Raw genomic sequence first — 22,542 nt, forward strand, 5'->3', positions numbered from 1 at the left:
TTCAGTTGCAGCATCTATGGTTAGCGGAGTTCCTATTGGGGCTACTACTTGTTTAACATAATTCCAGGTGTGCAAATGGAAAGGCAATCCTGGTAACAAAACCCAAACAGGGACTATCGGAGAGTCCTCATCAGGTTTGAACTCCGGTGTCCATTTTTCCAACCACATTACTTGTTCGTCGATTTCAATGGAACGTTTATACCACACAGCCTTAAAATCTTCTTCCATCGAGAAATTAAGAAAAACAGTACGATAATCATAAACCCCGATAGTTGCCTTACCTTTGACAGTAATTTTCTCCGCAAATCTAGCTCGAAGTTTCTCTATTTGTGGTCTGGTTCTAATAAATTTTCCAACCAAAGTAAATCTGCATTCATTAGACATCACTCCGTAGTAATCTTTCGAGTTGAAGAGAACCGCTGCTACTCCATTGTGATTTGTGAATTTTGCTTTAACGTCGGGGTTCCCAAATCGATTAGGGTTCTGAAGAGCAGGGGAATTGCTTTAGCATAGTTGGAATTGGATGGGGATTTTTCGGTGGATGTATTCGCAATGTTGTTGGCATCCCCATATGGACGCTCACGCGCCGTTTCCGGCGCCATTATCGTCCCAAAGGTGACGGCGCGTCTATTACAGACGTTGGTATATTAACGTTGGTTGTGGAGATGAAGTTTGTACGGAGAGCATTTATTTCTATTTAGCCGTTCTCACTGTCTTAATTCAAAAGTCAATTAATAGAGGACCTTGTTCATTAGCATTAGATCAAAAGCCTTGTTGATCTGAGCAAATGGGATTTATGATTGATTGTTAGTTTGGTACACCACTTAGACATTAGAGAGGCTGAATAATGTCTTAATAAATCTTTGACCTATTAAAATTTTGCCCTTCAAACAGCCAGCAGTACAACCTTCAACACAGAACCAGGTTTTTGATACTGGTTCTACTAACTTCTATAACAAGTGAGTGCGGAATGCAAATAAGACAGGAGTTTTTACGTGGAAAACCTCCTTGCTCCCACCTCTAGAATTTCATTCAAACACTTCACTAAAACAATGAGCAGTTTCAGGTTACAAAATAATTACCCTAAGAGACCAAATACTATCCACTTAACAACCTATGATCAACGAGATTGTAGCTACTATCTCCGAGCTAAACTCTTAGCCTAGAATTAATTTGAAGTTTCTCTCTAATTAAAAAACCTCACAACAACACTTCTTGAATAAGCGAATAAGGTTACAACCCAAAAAACCTACGACAAGATTTAGACAACTAAACTCCAAGTTAAGAAGATATAGTAATACAGGAATTAGTTATGCAAGATTTAGTTATTCATGTATTAGTTAATCTGTCTTCGACTATGCACAAAATAATACATAAATTAACTCATAACTTGTACAAATAGTTATGGGGGATTGTAAACTGGTAACCAAACACTGTGATATCTTTGAATTTTATACATTGCAACTAAAATACTATCAAACATGGTACTAGACATCTAGGGCTGTACAAAAAAAAAAACCGACAAACCGCACCAAACCGATAATCCGAGTCAAACCGAGGAAAAAACCCGACTAGTGGTTTGGTATTGAAAAAAAAAAAAACCGATCATAATTGGTTTGGTTTGGTTTTAACTAAAAAAAATCAAACCGAACCAAGCCAACCCGACAATGCATATATACAATTTTTAAAAATATAGTTTATACATAAAAATATTTATTTGTAATGCGATTTCTAACTATTTCATAAATTTTTTCATAGTTTTTGTCTGTTAACATATTATTTCAAGCTTGGACTTAGAATTTTGAGTGGTCCAATAAGTTCCATAACCCATAGATGTTAGCAACTCAAATAAATTCAAACCAAAATCAAATCAATACTAATGCTAACAAAAGAAATTCAATTCTATCGCTAGGAATGACAATAATGTTGGAATCTATTATTTAGTTTTGAGTTGATTTAGATAGTGAAAATACGTAACTTCATTTTATTTTAGTTTTTTCATGTAAATTAATACTTATTAGCTGTACTGATTTTAGCATGACTTAATATTTTTAGATTATGATCATTTTCATTATGGCTTATGAATTAGCAATATTTATTTTATGCTATTTCATTATTCTTTTAGTTGAATATTTTATTACAATGTCATCACTCATTTCACATTTTGTGTTATTTTCTTAAGAAACACCTTATTATATAGTTGTATCTTAGTATGACTAAAGAAAGATTTGAAGTAAAGTTATATGTTTTATATGAAGACTTTTTCAGGAAAAAAACCTAAAAAATCTGAGGTTAAAAAACCCAACTTATGTTGGTTAATTTGGTTTGGTTTATAGATTTGCAAACCCAACACAATTGATTTGGTTTGGTATTTGAAAAATCCGAATCAATCCGGTCCATATACACTCCTAATACTAGTTATGCCGATTTTAATACATGAATAATTCACTTCCTAACCAGCGAGTAATCAAACGACCTCGAGCTAAACACATTCGAACAACTAAGCAATGTATCTATGTCTGATCACCGAATCCCCTAGCTAGTTTTTTTTAATTCGAAGCTTGAACATTTAGAAGCTTCCTAGCTTAGTTATACTACTAGACTACTGGTCTCTAGAATGATGGTGGTTGTAGGAATAAAGCTAATTTTCACATTGAAATCATGAGTAATACTTTTCTCCTTTTTCCATAGCATGACGCCGACTCTATGACGTTGACACTTTTCTTTGTACATACTACTCATTTTTATGATTAAGAATAAGCTGAAATACTAATTTAAGCGCCCTCTTGCTTTTGTCCAATTCGATATGCTACTTATCAATTTATCAAAACCCCACTTTGAATAATGATGATCTGTAATTCAGTATGTAGGACATCTAAGAATCTTTGCCAAAGTCTTCCTTTTGTCCAATTGGATGAACGGTTCAATATGTGAGGAAGACATGCATGTACTAACGTCGAGACGCGTAAGGAATTATTAATTTCGATGACTTCATAATCATCTTATCCAAAATTGATACATTTTTATCTAGTTAATATTAATCTTCAAATCCTCTTCATTTATAGGAGATCATCTATAAGTCTATTTCTGCCTATTTTTATATCATATTAAATTATTTGACAATTTCATCTAAAAGTTTAAGCATTAAAAATCAGAAATCCACTTTTATTTAATTGATTATATCTTCAATCATGAAACACAGGGGTGGATCTACAATGTAGGCTCCGAGTTCTCGAGGACCCATTGACGGCGACTCAAAATGTGTATAGTTAGACAGTAAATATTGAAAAACTGTTATAACGAACTGTTGAGCACCCATAAACGAAAACGCTGGATGGGTGCTTTGGTTCTAAAGCTCATAGTTTGGCGCTCAGCATCTGAAAACCGAGGGTTCGATTCACGGCTGAGGCATTTCTTTATGAGTTTTACTACTACTTCGTATACTTCGCTTTCTCTTATTTTTTCTTTCTTTTCGTTCTTGATTTTTTTTTTTAAATGGTAACATTTCAATCTTGACTATTTCCTGGCCATTTCTTTTAGTTTATTTTCTTCCCTTTTTCTATTTCCTATATCTCATTCATTACGACAAAAAACTTTAGATTTTAGAATACTTTAGAGCGTAAAATATTTGTAATCAGCGTCTTCAAAATATAAAGAGTCGTCGAGTCTTAGTGACTAGAAGACGTCTTTTTCTAAAAAAAAAAAAAAAAGTAATAATATTAACCGTAGTTTGCTCAATCTAACTTGTGACTAGAAGTTTTTTTTTGTAATAATATTTAATCGTCATTTCCTCGTTAGCTTTTTAAATTTTCACGTTTAAATAATTGCGCATTTATATTGAAAAAGTGAGCACCCACGACCTTAAAATCTTGGGTCCGCCACTGATGAAAAATTATATTACTAACAAAACGAGAGCTTTAATCCTTTTTACCTTTTCTAAATTCATAATTAATCTTCTTATTCTAGATTAAAGTTTTAATGTAATTAAATATAATGATGGTATAAAAAGAATTTCATCAACTAATAAAAAGTGATGTTTTGTTGGTAACAGTAGGAGAGATATTGATCTCTACACACATATCATTTGTACAGTGTTAGATTTTTTTTCTTAGAATTTTTGCATTGTTAATTTATGTAGGATGTTTATGAAATACTAGTAGGGTATTAGAGTTCCACAACTAAAATGACAAATAATTCTCATATAATAAACAATATGTTACTTTATTTAAAAAGCAAAATACATATTCTAAATTAATTAATCAGAATTGTTGATCATTTTACATTGGCTGCATATAGAGACACCGAATCAAATCAACACGTTTGAGCTGTTTTCGATTTGCATGGTTATAGATGATGGAATACAGACATACGCAACAGAAACAAATAGCCAAGATCGAACTTGCATGTAATATAGACAACACATAATTAAGATATTAATAAAATATAAAATTGATACTTATCTCTTAAAGCGTGACCGCGACCAAGAATTGAATCTTCAACCACAAACATACACCATCCACGAGATCGTCATCCTTTGATTCCACGGTCTTACCGCTTTGTGTAACCCGAATAATACCAGAATTTGTGAAATTCGTGTGGGCGAATTTCTATGGGAAAAGTGTAGAAACTTGTAAAACTCTTGGCCTCCTTATGGAATAAGACCCCTATTTTATAACTACAAGTTTTAGGGTTTTCAACTTTTTTCAAAACCTGCTGGGTCTTTATTTTCCACCAAGAGGGTCTTTATTTTCCACCAAGAAATAATATTCCATTTAATTCTTTATTATTCGGGCACAGCAGGGACCATCGAATTTAATTAATGAGGCTTCATATTATGGAATTAATTTGAAATATCTGAATTAATCTTACCATAATAAATTACGAATTATTCCACTAAAAAATCGTAACTGCACTCCTCAGTTCAATTTTGAAATCTTTCATTAAATCTTATTTAACTCCCCATGTTAAAGATTACAGATACCGATCAATTAAATTAAATTACTGACAATTTAATTCATTGACTAATTGAATCCTTTATATTTCCGCTTTACTTATATCATGTGACGGATACAAAATCCACCTGCGGGGTTTTCACATGAGACTTATAAGCATTCATCAAGAGGTATCATCAATCTCAAAGTCGAGACATGGATTCTATCAACTAATTATTATTTCACAAATTTATTTTGCTATTATCCAATTTACCAGGAATACATAGACCCGCAATTGAGTCGTACCTTTTAATAAATCAAATTAATGAATAAATCACATTGATCATAATAATTATATCAAGATTAAGATTATAAATACATTTAATGAACTAGAGAATTTGTTTTATATATTCAGTACAAAAACACTTATCTCTACTTGATCCGTTCAATACATACAAAATGTACTAGCACAAGAAGATGGAACTATATCGTTCCCATAATGAAGATACATTATATTAATCTTGTGCTACAATCATACCGATGGCTTTGTCCAAATTCCATATTAGATTGTGAACATAAACTTTATACTTATAAGAACCGATGATTTAATCTTCTGTGTATAAGCTAAACTCTACACACTAAATCATCTACTATATAAGTAAAGGACACACATACTATTACATGATCTATTTAAGTCTTTATTAAAAATTGAATAATTAATTGTTCTATAATAAATACTATATCCATACACATGGTAATAGTATATATCCCAACAATCTCCCACTTAGACTTTTAACCATGACAATTGTTAGAATATACCATATCTAAACGCATAGTTAATGGTATATACCCCAACAATCTCCCACTTAGACTTTTAACCATGCATCTACAACTTTCATATGTATTCTTTTTGCATGACTACCAAAAGTCTTACGAGTGCTTTGTCGTAATTGACCGGTTCTGTACTAAGATCTTCGGGGATCCTATCATGAAACTCTTCAAAAAAAAAAAAAAAGTATTTCTTTTCAGGATCCTATCATGAAGAGAGTATACACCGAACCGATCTTGATTATGCTCTCCCACTACAACTAAGTACTACTACTATTATAGTCACACTATCATATTCCCGGGTCTTAATATTATCTTTATTGCCTTTCGGTATTGAAATATTAACGACTTCATATAGTGTTATTTGCTCAACATCACTCCCACTACTTATAGGTAGTGAATTTCCTTACGCCTAACTAACATTTCTCCCACTACTTAAATGCAATGGAACGTCAACCCTGACTTGCCGGTTAGATGTTCTTGAACTTTTGAATTTTTAGATGACTCATTTGCTATTTCTGTGCTCAGTTACTATAAAACTAGTTTACTTCTAGGAACTTGGTTTATTAAATAGTTATTTTCTAAAAATCTGGCATTTGTATTAACAATTACCTTATTTTCTTTTAGGACAGTAAATAAACCTCCTTTCGTTCCATTTGGATATCTAATAAACATGCGTACATCCGTTCTTGATCCCAACTTATTTGTTTTCCCTTTGAACACATGTACTAGACAACCTTATATCCGAATATGTTACAGATTTGACTGACATCCAATCCACTGTTCTATGGCTATCAAAGGTACTAACTTGGAAGGAATTAAATAAAGAATGCAACTCGCAGTTTCTAAGACATATCCCAAAACGAAAAAGCAAATATGAATAAGTCAATCATTAATCTTACCACCTTCATAAGAGTCAGATTTCTTATCTCTTCCACACTAATCTATTGTAGAATACTTGGTGTAGACAATTAAAATGCAATCCCTTTATCATATAAGTAACTACTGAACTCTGCAAAGAGGCACTCGCCACTACGATCAAATCGCAATGACTTAATATATTTTCCATGACGCTTTTCATTTTCGCCTTAAATACCTTGAAATTTTCAAAGCATTCGAACCTATAGAGCATCAAATAAATATATTCATATCATGAGTAATCTTCTATGAATGTCACAGAATTCTCAAAATCACCTCTTGCCTTGAAGTTCATTATACCACACAAATCAGAATGGATTGACTTAACTTATCATTAACTTTATTTCCTTTAAGAAAAAAAAGGTCTCTTAGTCATTTTTTCTTCTAAATAGGACTCACAAGTTGGTAGTGCCTCCACTTTCAATGAACCTTAAAAGTTCATTCTTTGACCAATTTTGAAATCCTATTAAGATTAAAATTGTCACGACCCAACGCCGTAGGCCGTGACTAGTGCCCGACTTGGACACCCGTATACCCTGTTACCCATAATCATATACTACTAGCATGAATAGCTGATCTAAAAAGGAAGGCAATACAATTGCAAATCAACGCTACTTATCTCTTGAAGAGTTGTAATCTTTAATAGTCAATCTAACGCAAAAGCCGGCAAGGCTGTCATATATATATATATAGGGAACTTCCCAACAAAACATAAGTCGAGAAGGCTACTTTCATACAAATTGCCATGATAAACATATATGTCTACGCAAGCCGACAAGGCGCCACTACGAATGGGTACGCCCCAAACATAAGCCATAACACAACAACAAAATAACAATCCCATACGAACCCACACATGTGACCGCGGACCTCTAAGAGTGACAACGACATCATATGACGGGACGGGGGGGCCCCGTCGTACCCTCGAACAACAACATATATACATGTCAAAAGGTTATACCACGAAAGTATGCTCCGGAACAAAGAAGCACTCTGTGATAGCCGAGTAGATACCCTAAGTCGGCGGATCTCGAAACGACCGTACGCACTGCGGGCATGAAACGCGGCCCCCGAAGAAAGGGGGTCAATACGGAATATGTCGAGTATGTAAAGCATGAGACATAGTAAATAGAATCATATACGAGACAAGGTGTATAGGACTCAATGCAACAACGAGTTTCATAAAACTTGCCTTTGAACATATGTCATTTGTATCGTTCTCATATCAATATCAATATAATGCTTTATAATCAAAAGCGCATAATCATTACGTATATAACATATATAACGTGTCCCGGCCCTTTAATAAGGGACTCGGTATTTATAATCATAACATCATAAACGTAAACATATTCGTGTCCCGGCCCTTTGGTAAGGGACTCGGTAATAAGAATCATATGCCATCCGGCCACCTCCCCATATCATCACATCATCATATCATCATATCATCATATCATCATATATATATATAACGTGTCCCGGCCCTCTAGTGAGGGACTCGGTGAATAGTATAATAGTTGTGCGCACGAGAACGTACCCTGGCCCGGGACTCAGTGAAGGATATAGCGGTAAGCACGAGCAGAGTAATAAGCAACCACATACATATAAAACACCTTTGAGACTCAATGAATAGTAACTAAATCAATTCTCGAACGTTAGCATGTTACATCTCATGAAAATCAAGCATACTTATGCAATTTCTTTTAAAAGAAATTAGAACTCTTGTATATCACGTACTAGTCAATCATGTAATAAGTAATGAAATCATAACTTGACTATCCCAATACTTTCAACATTAAGAACGAATAACAATCACATGTCACACTAAGAATTAGAGAGTGGAGTCACCCCGAGGCTCAGATTATACCTTATGTACGTCTAGGACATGCCAAAAGAAGAAAGGAATAGGCTTTGCGTACCTTTAGCGTTTAGTCGTAATAATAGCTTGTACTTGCTGCCCAACAATACTTAGCCTATATCAAGATATCAAGGGCTATAATTAGTATACAAGGGATTTCAATACGCACTTCGACGCTCACAATCCCTTTCAAACATTTAGACGACATTCGCTCGCATTCAAACCAACTAGCGCTTACAATCTAACATTTCTACTCATTCTTTCTCATATCATTTCAAACTTGTTTAGCATGACTTAGGGGACTGTAGGCAGTTTGTATATCATCCATTCCAGTCCTAAAATCATAGCCAAACAGCACATACACAAAACCAATTCACTTGCATTACATGTTCACAACAACATTCAACAATTAACAACATTACTTTCATTTCTATTCTTAAAACAGTCCACGGTTTGGACTGCTCATATCCATCAACAAGACTTGTTTCATTAACTCCTTAATTCACACATTCAACATACATACAATATACTATAATGTGCATAAAAACAACCATCCAAATTTGGCACAAAACAGCCCACAAATCCAACCAAAACAGTCCATTCACACGGCCACAACACTACCTTAACAACTTCATGATTTTCACTCCTTTACTCATACTACAACACCTTCAATCCAATTCCAATACAATGTACAAGAAGACCAACACAATCCCATTCAAATCTACAACACATGGTTCATGCAAATTTCTAAGAAAACAGCCCAATCCTAACATGCACAACATAAACCAATTTCTACAATTCTTAGTTCAATTACAAATGGTGGCATGCATTTATTTCAACAATACAAGCAAAATGGAATCCACCATTGCCTCACCAAGCTCACGGCTCACTCTCAATTTCAACCACAACAACAATCCAACAACAACATGCATGAATTCTAAATGTAAATCACCACACAACACAAGAACAATGGTTATCCTTACCTTGCAACTTGTCCTTCAACCTTGGCCAATTCTTCAATTCTCTTGAATGCTACACCTCCTAATCTCTTCCCAACATCTACTACACGTCCTTATACACTTGAGGAGGATTTAATTTGCTTGGAAATTTAATTTTTGGAATCAAAATGGAGCAAGTCATTCTCGGCCACCATGGCCGAGACTATCTCTCTCTATCTCTTAATTTCTCTACTTTGCAAGTGATGAAATGAACTTCTAGTTGACATATGAATCATCAATATTCTTTATATAGGCAGTCCATAATGTGGACATGTGTCCCACTCAATCTCTTAGCCAATAAGAGTTGGCCAAACCACCAATGGGGCCCACACGGCCACTTAGCTCACTAATGATACACTTAGGCTCTTAATCTCACTTAGTCATCTAATCTTGGTCAATTACTCCTTATTCTACAATAATGTTCTTATACCAAACGAAATCCCTAGGCAACTTGTGCATCGGAACGAAATCGGGAGGTAAAAACCCTTACCGGGAACCCTAAAACAACTTTGACTTTAACTTGTCGCACTTAGCTTTATAATGTCCCAATGTAAAGATACGGGACATAACAAAAATGACCTAGACACAAGTACCATGGATAAGTTCATTCAATTCTCGAAAAACATTCTCTTATGGAACAGATTAACATTATTCAGTTCAGAAGAGATATTAATTTGAAGTGTCCACACATTAATGTACCACAAGAAATAAAATGTTTATCAAACTCAATAACACAAGAGTTACAAGAAAAATAAGCTAACTATCCATCTCCTGTTTGGTTAGAAACTGAAAATAAATTCTTTCTAACAGAAGTTACATATAATGCATTCTTTAAATTAATGTTTTATGTCTATCAGACAAAGTTCCTAACTAGTAGTGAGTGGGCTGGATAAAGTCTATTGAGAATTTGAGATATAGTCATTAAATAGATCATTAGTTATGTAGTAAGAATAATAAAATTCAAAACACACATCACACATACAACCATGCATAATGAATAGGTAGATTCGATAGGGAAACTTAACTAGTCATGCAAACTATATGAGTCATGCCAGATAATTCACCCCATAAATTAAAACAGGACCAACTCAGATGGAGAGTAAACTACTAATTTAAGTTAGGTAAATATCACTTTTAATAAATCCTAGTTCCATTGAACCAACGTGTAACTCAGTTGGAGAGTCAAGACAAGCTATCAATTAACTAGGAACTGAATCACAGTAATTTACCATAATGAATCTATTTGATGGGGAAGAAGACCTACGTCAACATATAAACTCATTATATCACTGTTATATACAATGGAGACCACAGAGAATGAACCCTACAACCACTGTTTGAAGAAATGAAATTTTTATTTAATAACAAAAAATCTAGAAAACAGAAAAACGACCAAAAAAACCCACCTAAACGACCCCGGATGGCCAAAAAAGGGCCCAGTTCACGAGAAAATCTCGTGATCATTGCTCAGTGGGTCGTTTCTGATGAACCTACCAAATTTCGAGTCAATCAGAGTTCGTCAAAAATCAGAATTCCGAAACCATAATCAATTCGGGGAAAAAAATCTTTTTTTTTTCCAGCAAAAATAGAATTTAAAAAACATATACATTTGTTCAGTAGTTCTTATCACATATCATCATTAGCGTACTAATATACATGCATCAAGAACAACGAACAAAACTTTAAAATATGTTTACATAATCTCAGTGTTGCTTTCTGGAAATTAGCATGTTTATGTAATCATTGAATATAAAATTCAAAACACACCACATAGATATCCATGCATCCTGAACAACAAATTTCAATATAAAAGAACAATTCATGCAACATATATATGTGATGCCAGATATTTACTCTATAAATTTAAAACCACAGCTAACTAAGACGAAGAGTATGTTGTTAATTTAAGCCAAGTGAATATCATTATCATTATCTCTAGTTCCATTGATCCAACATGTAACTCAGATGGAGAGTTAATACAAGTTATCAATAACTAGTGATTATACCTAGTGACAACCCATAATAAATCTATCGGATGGGGAGAAAGACCTAAAGTCAACACATAAATTTATTATTTCACTAGTATTTAGTCATGAAAACTATAGAAAACTATAGAAAACAATCTCTATCACCACTTGATCATAGGCGAGTTATTTTTCTAAAAATTCATTTTCAGAAAATGAAAAAATGCCCAAAACACCTTCTAAACAACTGCAAATCGCTGAAAAACGACATGACTCACTGCATAGCAGTGTGTATTTCTTACTAGGCCGTTTTCGATGAACACACCAAATTTCAGGTCAATCAGAGTTCATGAAATTCTTGATCTCAAAAACTATGACCAAATTCGAAAAAAAAAAATTGTTTTAAGCATCTTTAGGAAGTAAAAAAAATTGATTCAAAGATTCATTCTCTTTTTATATTTATCCCATGAGCACAAGGTATACTTTGTGTTTCTTTTTCGTGGTAAGACACACAACAACTACTTACAACGAATTGTCCATTCGATTAATACACCTGAGAATCCAAGATATTATGTTTCTCCCTTTGGGGTGAAAACCTCGATATCTCTTCTCTCGAATTAATTAAGTGTTACTAGTATCTAAAGGTAAATTTTCTATCAGTATATAAAACACCACCACCAGTATACACTTATCCAAGACAATTTATACATGATACATTGATTTTCTAATGACTCAAATAAATAGACCATTTTTAATGGATTCTATTCATTAATCATAAATCTCAATCCATGTATTGTATCATCTCACATGTATAAAGTATTAAGAATTTACAATGATTCCAAATAAATAAACCACTTTTATAGTACTTATTTATTAACAATAAATTCCTATTTTATACATGGATACTGTGAGAAAGGGAAAGCCCATATAATTAAAGCTTTTCCTATATTTTTTTTTCTGCCAATCAAAAAGAAATCAGCACGTGAAGCTAAACTTTGTCGACAAGTTTGGCCGGAAATTAAACTAACTTAGCCAAAAAATAATAGAGTTAAGTTACCATGAAACAGGGGAATACCCTAGGTACTGCCTCCGCCAACAACATATACAACATGCACTTCCTTGTAATTTATTTACACAATATCCACAAAACAATTGGAAAACTTCTGCACTTTTCATACTATACGTAGCCGCCACCTAAACCCTCAATGGCAGGTGCAGCCATTAAATTCCTTTTTAACCATCTTATATTCAACAAATCAAAAGGATATGGGTGGCTTCAAACGTAAAAAAAAAAAAAATCTAAGGCAATTCCAATTGGCCTTAACAAGTACATCACTGTGCACATACTTAGCAATTAGAAAAATTATTAGTTTCAGTGAAGCCCAAACAAGAGAAAGGACTCCTGGGGCAACAAACCTAACCACAAAAATTTTCAATACCTTCGTCACCAGGCAAGTCAATTGCCTCACTGCCATGTGCCGTACCAACTCCATGATGAGATAAAAAAATTCCCCTTTGTCTTGTTTTAATTATTATAATCACCGAAACAAAGACTTTGAATAAAGAATTGTATAACTAAATAAACAAGGAATCTTGATTCTAAGTTTGGAAATATTGTACCGCCAGCCCTAACAGGAACGTCCGACGACTTCACGACGGCACACTCTTTGAGGCGAGAAAAATAATCTCAGGTAGTGCTCATTCTCTGTCTTTAAATTTAATGTCAATCATGTTTTCCAAACGTTTAGACGAATTCCGGAAAACAGTATAAACTTTACATAATCACACATATGTAAATCTAAGCTATCTATTTAGATGCAAGTGTGGCTCTTGATGCCAATTGATGGAATACAGATATACGCAGCGGATACAAATAGTCAGGATCGAATTTGCATGTAATATAAACAGCACATAATCAAGATATTAATCAAATATAAAATTGATACTTATCTCTTGAAGCGTGACCGCCACTAACAATCGAATCTTCAACCACAAACATACACAATCCATGAGATCGTCATCCTTCAGTTCCACAGTCTTCTGCCGTATAACCCGAACAATACCAGAATTTGTGAAATTCGTGTGGGCAAATTTCTATGGAAAAAGTGTAGAAACTTGTAAAACCCTTCTCCTCCTTATGGAATAGGACCCTATTTTATAACTACAGGTTTTAGGGTTTTCATTCTTTTCTGGGTCTTTATTTTCCACCAAGAAATAATATTCCATTTAGTTCTTTATTATTCGGGCACAACAGGGACCGCCGAATTTAATTAACGAGGCTTCATATTATGGAATTAATTCAAAATATTTGAATTAATCCTACATAATAAATTACGAATTATTCCACTAAAAAATCGTAATTGCACTCCTCAGTTCAATTTCGAAATCTTTCATTAAATCTTATTTAACTCCCCATGTGAAAGATTACAGATACCATTCAATTAAATTAAATTAAATTACTGACAATTTAATTCATTGACTAATTGAATCCTTTATATTTCCGCTTAACTTATATCATGTGACGGATACAAAATTCACCAGCAGGGTTTTCACATGAGACTTATAAGCATTCATAAAGGGGTATCATCAATTTCAAAGTCGAGACATGGATTCTATCAACTAATTATTATTTCACAAATGTATTTTTTGCCATTATCCAATTTACCAGGAATACATAGACCCGCAATTGAGTCGTACCTTTTAATAAATCAAAATAATGAACAAATCACATTGATCATAATAATTATATCACGATTAAGATTATAAGTACATTTAATGAACTAGAGAATTTGTTTTATATATTCAGTACAAAAACACTTATTTTTACTTGGTCCGTTCAATACATACAAAATCTACTAGCACAAGAAGATGGAACTATACCGTTCCCATAATGAAGATACATTATATTAATCTTGTGCTACAATCATACTGTTGACTTTGTCCAATTCCATCTTAGATTGTGAACATAAACTTTATACTTATAAGAACAGATGATTTAATCTTCCGTGTATAAGCTAAACTCTATACACTAAATCATCTACTATATAAGTAAAGGACACACATACTAATACATAATCTATTTAACTCTTTATTAAAAATTGAATAATTAATTGTTCTATAATAAATACATATCCATACACATGGTTAATAATATATATCCCAACAATAGATTCATGTAAATAAAAACATGCATGGGTTTATATGTAAGTGCATGCTTTCGGAGATTTAACTTTCGTGTTCAATAAAATATCCCATCAATATAAAGCATTAATAGTTGCTGAGTTCCAGAATTTATTCGAGGAGTACTTCAAGTGAATCACTCAACTCACTTCTATGAGTAATAAGTTGGCTAAATCTTAGTGTGCTCACTATCAATGATAGTGCTTGTGTAACTACTACTATGGATGTAGTGTTCTAGTTATTAACCCCCTGTTTGGATGATGGTTTCCCGTGGTTCATTAATGTATGGTTTTCTATGAAATTATATTTGTTTCGATTGTTCTTAAAATGTGGTATGGTGTTGTAAACCTGTGGTTCATTCCATGGTTATATAATCATGAAAAGTCTCAATTTTTAAAACCACGGATTTGGTGATTTTTTCGTGGTTATGTATTTTATTTCTCCATTATACCCCACCCTCCACCCTACCACTCACCCCCATGCCACCCTACCACTCACCCCCACCCCACCTTCTGCCACTCACCCCACCCTCGCCCTACAACCCCCCCCCACCCCCAACTACCCCGCTCCTCGACACCCACCCCCACCACCCCAACCACCACCTACTACCCCTCACCACGCCCAACCCCACCCCACAACAACTCACCCGCACCCTCATCCCACACCACCCACCTTACACCACCCACCCCTCCGCCACCCCACTCACTACTCCTCACCACCACCCAGCCCCACCCCCACCCCCACTCACCCCTACCCACCCACTACCCCCACTCTTTTCCCACAACCACCCACCCCTCTACCACCCCCACCCATTACCTACTTATTTTTTTAAAGTTCCTATTTTATTCTTTATTTGAGTTTTATTAATATATATAAATTAATTTCTAATTAAGAGTTAAGGGTATTTTAGTAAACTTACAAGTTATTATACAGTACCATACAGTCAAACCAAACAATACAAATGTTATTAAACCACAACAAACGATATGATCTATCCAAACATTGTGTTCATTAATACAGTACAATACAATACAACACCATATTGTACCATATCATACTGTACATTAATGAACCACGGGAAACAACCATCCAAACATAGGGTAATAAAATTTCATTTTAAACCAAAAAAAGAATCATTTAACTCCAACCACCTCCACCACCAATTACTTCCACCATCAATCGTCACCGTACAACCACCACCTTTGACTACTATTATCAACATCATTCCCGGTTTCAGTACCAACTTCCCCTGCGCACCCACTATCATCAATCACCAACGAACAGCCACAATTCCTATAGCCAATCACCACCACACGACCATCACTCTAGTCACCGCACGATAATTACCCATCGCTAACCACCTATTGAGAATTAGTTCGTTGTTAGCAATTAATTTGTCGGAAATTTCACCTGATCGATTATGTATTTGGATATTATTTCTCCAAGAGATTTTACTATCGCATAAAGAACCGTCGAGCCAAAGTCGTGCCATAACACTTCACTACAAGAAAGTACAGAAACAACTCTTTGGCAATAAAAATAATATTATTGGCAAAATTTAATATTTAGCAACAACGTAGTTTTATTGTTAGCATATATGGTGAAACTTTTAAAAATGAACTTTTTTTGTTGCCAAAACAATTTAATTTTGTTGCCATATATTGACTATTTTTGCAAAAATTACTTTTGACAACAACAAAAAAGTTGTTGCACGTCGTTGCAATAACAATCGGTGGGAAAATTTTATGCAACAATAAAAAATATTGTTGCCAAAAATACTATTAATCAATACTATGCAGAGGCGGATCTAGGATTTGAAGGTGGCGGGTGCCACAATTTTTTTCAATGTACATCTTGTTAGGAACGTGTATTTGGATTGGGTCCATCTCTTTTTAGTTTATTCGGGTCAATTTAATAGGCTTTTTTTTATTTGCAAATACGAAATTACATCTCAAAAATCAAGAAACGAACATAATTAGCATCTTAAACAAGGAATCATACGCATTAACACCCATTAACAACATAAGTAAAATCAATATTTTCACCGAGGAACTTGCATCTCTTATGTATATTAAAAAATGAATTTGCACAAGTAAAATAACATCTTCAATAAGGGAATTACACCAATCAAAATAAGAAAAATAATAAAAAAACTCTTCAATATGTAAATACACCCCATATGTAAATGTAGAATTAGATAAACTAAAAGTTCTCAACAATAAATCATAAATTTCATGTTTTTCCTAAGCAGTGCTTACGAAGTTTCCATCACAATTTAAGTAGTAGAGTGATTTAAATTGAATTTAACAATTATAGAATAGCATAAATTTTTATAATACACTCCCTCCGTCCATTTTTCTTTGTCCATTATAATAAAATTATATGTCCACTTTTACTTGTAAGTTATATAGTTTGAAAAAACCAAGACATAATTTACCATTTTATACCTATTTTACCCTTATTAGTAAGTACTTCAATTCATTTCTCATTTTATTTATTGCTTATTAAGAGTGTCCCAAGTCAAATATAGACAAGTAAACATGGACGGAGAGAGTAATAAACAAAAGAAATTATTAAAAAAAATGAATTTTGATCTCAATCCAAAATTCCCATTGAAACCCAAGTTTTTCAATTTAAATACTCACAGATTTGAGATTAAGAGAAATGCTTAATTTAAGGGATTTTGAAGTTTCTATTTGTGTGTTCTCGCTAAAGATCACAGATAAAATAATAGAAAAGAGGAAAGGCAATATAAATAATAAAAGATAAATAGAAAATTGGGAGGGCCGAAAAGGGAATTACTGGTACAAAAGAAGTAAAAAGCGCAAAGAAAAACGGGAATCGAAAAATGTTAAAGATATATTCAAACTTGTGTCTACCAGCTGTGGCACCTTTGTCTAATTTACGATTGGGGGTGGCAGGATTAAATATTTAACCTAATTTAAGCAAATTACAACATAAGTATATAAAAAAAATTATTAATCGAGAGGGTGCCATGCCACCCCCACCCCAAAGGGTGGATCCGCCCCTGATACTATGCCAACAAAAAAAATTTGTTGGCAAATGTTTTCTTTCTTGCAGTGAGCTTATTCTTGAAAGGGAATTAGGAAAAATAGGAAAAAGAAAATGTGTAGTAGTTCATTAACTTACTTCATTTTTAATTAAAATCATTCACTCAGGCTCTTATCTCCCATGGTAATGGGTAGTTTGGCCCAGATTCCTATCCCGTATATTATTATAATACTCTACAACATTACATAGCAGGTCTCATAAAAAATTGCCTTCCTTGCAAAATACATGTAGGACAACTTAAGGAAAACAACAAAGCAAGAGGGATCTCCCATATACAAGTTGCAAAGAAGCATGCAACTTGTTCGTTTTTCCTCATATGCTTGAAGTAATAAAGACTAGAAAAATTCAAATGAAGTTGTTTTTAGAACTTTTAGAGCTTAATTTGGATGTCCATATAAAAAGCTATACTACCATATACATGAAATCCGTAGGAGAATTTGTCTAGAAGCACATGGATTGTTAATGGATTAATTGAAATGGGATTTGAGGTAAAGTAAAAGTAACTTTAAACGCATCAAAAAAATTTAAAAAGACTTAATAGAATTAGAGAATGTATGATCAAAGATGAAATTTAAACTGAGTATTCAATCTGAATATTGGCACTGGCTAGTGTTATATCTCCAAATCGATGCTTATTGCAAGTACATACTGCTGCTTATGGTATCAATTTAAACTTAGCACCTTTGTTGCTCCCAAACGCACACGCAAGTATACGTGGTCGTACAAGTAATATAGACTGTTAAGTCCAGATATCGATCCCACAGAGACTTAGATTCTCTTTTGTTAAGCTAATTCAAATTCGGATGAAACTATTCAAGAAAGTGAAAATCAAGATGTTTATTGTACTAAACCAAAACTGAAAAGTAAACAATTTGTGATGGGTGTTTTTGTGACTAGGAATATCTTGACAAAGATTGTAAGAATTATCAGATGAGAGATAGATCTAGGGTCATGGCTTTCGACAATCCAGTTGATCTTCGGACAATTCCACCTATTCTATTTCCTGGGTTACTAGTTGGCGGGTTAATTATACTTTATGATATTCTCTCGAACTACTCACAAGCCTGTAGATGTTACTATAACGCCTATATCTCTATGGTCATCAGAGGTAACAAGAGCGCATTTATTTATCCGTATTCAACTAAGTAGGGCTAAAGGGTATATCTCTATCCTCAGTAGCGAAACGATTAAATCGAACAAACTCTATTTATTCTTATTACGTACGTGAATTCCCTTTCTCAGGTCCAATTCGCGCACCACAGATAGTGTCTAACTATTGGCCAGATAATCAAACAATTAAGATCAAGAATAAATAAGCAATCCAAAATATGGAAAATCAATAGATAATAATTGTCATCAAACCAACTTTCAAGTCTTTCGCCACAACCCTAGAATTAAGAAGTTTAGCTACTCATGATTCGATCATAGACAAAAGAATTCATGAATAATCTAGGGTTGAAAAAGATGAAAAATAAAATAAACCTAGAGAGAGAAAATAGAACGGTGGCTTACAAGTCTTTGAATAATCCTAGCACACCATTTTCAGCTAATAAAACGTCTATATATAGTCTAGGGTAAAAACAAAAAAAAGTAAACCTAATCCTAGTCGAACCGGGAAAGCTTGCGCAAAACCCCGCTTTCCTTCCGCATCGCGGAAGGATCGCGCAATGTACTGAGGCCTCTCGCTTTCCTTCCGCGATGCGGAAGGAAAGCCTGATGGTAATGCCTGGAGCTGGTTTTGTCCGCTTTCTTCACGCGATGCGGAAGAAAAGCGGACCCTTCAGTCGAATTATTTTCCTTTTAGTTCGTCCTTTGTGGCCTTCTAATCGTCATATGCTCCAAAATCAATCACTTTAAGCACAGTTTTCCATCGTTTGTCATCATCGTACCTATACACATGAAATATAACGACATAAGTTCAAATACGACGATTGCATCATGAATTAAGCGATAAAAGTCATAAGAGTAGGCAGTAGCGGATCCAGAATTTTCATTCAGGGTGTTCGGAAAAAAAAAGAAGCTAAATATAATTTATTCAGGGTGTTCAAAAGTTAATATATGCACATAAACACAGAAAATTTATCCTATATATACACTATAATTTTTTGTCGAGGGTGTTCGGGTGAACACCCTCGACAACATGTGGATCCGCCCCTGAAAGTAGGATGTAAAATGACACAAAACATGACATTTGTGCCAAATATCACACACTGAACATGAAAATCATACATAGCATTATGATATATATATTTACCACATATATGTTGCACGTCTTAGTACTAATCAAATATAATAAGACCAAAATGTTAAAAGGACATCAAACTTTGATCTATATATGAGAGTATATATATTGAACCTTGCAAAATAGATTTAGCTTCTAGATCTTCGCATTGTCTGCTGCCATATATAGCTCCAACCAGAAATCCACGTTAGACGAATGAACACTCACATCCATGAAATCTTTTATGTAAAAATCAAGATTCGAGGATGTGTCTGGATTGCTTTCCAATATAACTATGTTTTCAACTTGATTGACAACTGAAGTAACATCCAGTAGCGTACGCAGGATTTTTCATAAGCGATGTCACCATGTAAATGTAAATGTCAATTTTTTTGAATTTTAAAACTGCCAGGTTTAAGGCTATGAGTCAAAATATTTTTTACCAAAAGGGTTGTTAAGCTTCAAAATATCTGGCAGCTCTTTTAGAAATTTAAAAGATAGTTTTAAAAACAAAAAAAAAATAAAAATTGAGGCATTCGAGGTCGAACCTGCGACCTCTCACGTAAATGTTCAGCGCCTAACCACCAGGCCATGTACACAAGCAGCGTACTTTTAATGCTTTTAACCTCTTATTTTCATTTTATTTATTATTATATATGTATATAAAAAATTCGACGAAGCAGTGTCACGTAACACCCCTCGGGAAAAGATAAATCCGCCCCTGGTAACATCGTTGTCTTGATCCAACATTTCTAAGAAATCCGATATTTGGTAGTTTTCATCAAATGTGATATCACTAGAGGAGGACTTGGTGAAATCAAAAGATTCACGAGAAATACTGGCAGAACCTTGCATTGGACAAGTAGCTAATAAAGGCGTCTTCATTTGTTTAGCTTTCTGGGCCTTTTGGGATCTTATTGCCTTAGGTTTCACTTTATCATGATTAACCTTTGTCCCCAGCTGCTTCTTTAAATGTGTGGGGTAGAAATTTTTGATTTCGTTATCAGTTCTTCCGGGCAGTTCTTTAGCTATAGCTGACCACCTTCAACAAAACATAACATCAATAATGTCAGATAATTATGAGTATAGTTCAATTTTACTGGTTAATAATCATTTTCGGGAACGAAGGAACTACGCCGGATTCAGAATTTTTAGTTTATGGCTTCTAGATTGTAGAAACGTCAGTTTACTGAATTCTAGATAAATTGTTTATAGATATTAAGTGGATTTCTTAATACAAATACAAACTTTTGGCTAAAGCCATTGAGTTTTGCCGAACTCGTAACTAGAACTCTACTCGTCTCCCGGAGGAACTTGGTTTCTAAACTGATACAGTGAGTTTTATACTTCATGATTCTGGAAATGTTAGAATTTACGACTGCATCATCTATAAAGTATAAACTGTTAAAGAGAATACACTTTTATTTATTAAATTGAAACTAAGGTACGTAATTCTCACTTTTGTTACCAAGTGAATGATACATTCGATCACGATTTGAGTTTCTTCCAAGGTAAAAGGTCCTCTCTTTAGATCAAGCCTCAGGTAGTTGAGCCACCTCAATCTGCAACTCTTTCCAGTTCTTGATAGCCCTGCAACACCAGTGGCGGATCCAGGATTTCACTCAGGGTGTTCGGAAAAATAATTGGACCTAAATATACACTGTAATATATGTTCAGGGTGTTCAAAAGTTAATATATATACGTGAACACAGAAAATTTATCCTAAATATACACTGTAATTTTTTATCCAGGGTGTTCGGGTGAACACCCTGGCCTCTTATTGCATCCGCCCCTGTGAACCACCCATAACAACAAAAATACACATGTGAGCTTAAGCTTAAGCAGTACTATATATTACATGCTGAAACCCTAAAAGTATTAAAGCAACAAAAAAAAGTAAAGGATGAAGACTTTCTCCTTTTTGCTTGTTTTTTTTTTTTTGTCTAATTATGTGCCCCTTTTGAAAGGGAAAGAGTTGTTCTAGAATTATAGAAGATAGTGAATGAAATTGGGGTTTGTTGTGGTGGATATACCTGCAAATTTGGGCATTTGGCTCCAGTTGCAAATACGATATTTCTTGATATAAGAGATCAATTTTTGGTCTTCCTCAGGAGACCATGCCCCCTTCTTGACATAGTTCATGTTTTTGTCATGTTTCTGTTCTGCCATAATTATGGCTTCAAATAACCAAGAGTGACCTAATTCAAAAAGCTTGATTTGCTTATATACATATATGGGGGCTCCGCCCAAGCTTGTGGAATATTTAGTTCAAAGACTATTATTTCCAAGAAAGTTCATACTGCCTCACCCACAAGCCTCCCAACTTCCTCATTTGTCCTTTTTAAATTCTATTTACTTACTATTCCTTCTCCTTCTAAAAGGACACTATTACTATTAAAAGTATTATTCTATCTGTCTCAATTTATGTGATATACTTTTCTTTTAAATTTGTCAGAAAAGAAAAAAAAGAAGATATTTTTTTGTATTTAAAAACAGTTTAACTTTTAAAGTTCTCAATTTAATTACCCTTAATGAGATAAACTTTTAGCCACACAAATTTCTTTGACTTATT

The 22,542-nt window shown here is 33.9% G+C and overlaps 1 pseudogene; it reads right to left on the reverse strand.

The window, feature by feature from the left end:
- Window positions 1–20,091: 20,091 nt before the first annotated feature.
- On the reverse strand, window positions 20,092–22,112 carry LOC132054400 (transcription factor MYB14-like; annotated as a pseudogene).
- Window positions 22,113–22,542: the final 430 nt, after the last annotated feature.

Source organism: Lycium ferocissimum, chromosome 4, assembly GCF_029784015.1.
Source record: "Lycium ferocissimum isolate CSIRO_LF1 chromosome 4, AGI_CSIRO_Lferr_CH_V1, whole genome shotgun sequence".
In the NCBI taxonomy this organism is placed as follows: domain Eukaryota; kingdom Viridiplantae; phylum Streptophyta; class Magnoliopsida; order Solanales; family Solanaceae; genus Lycium; species Lycium ferocissimum.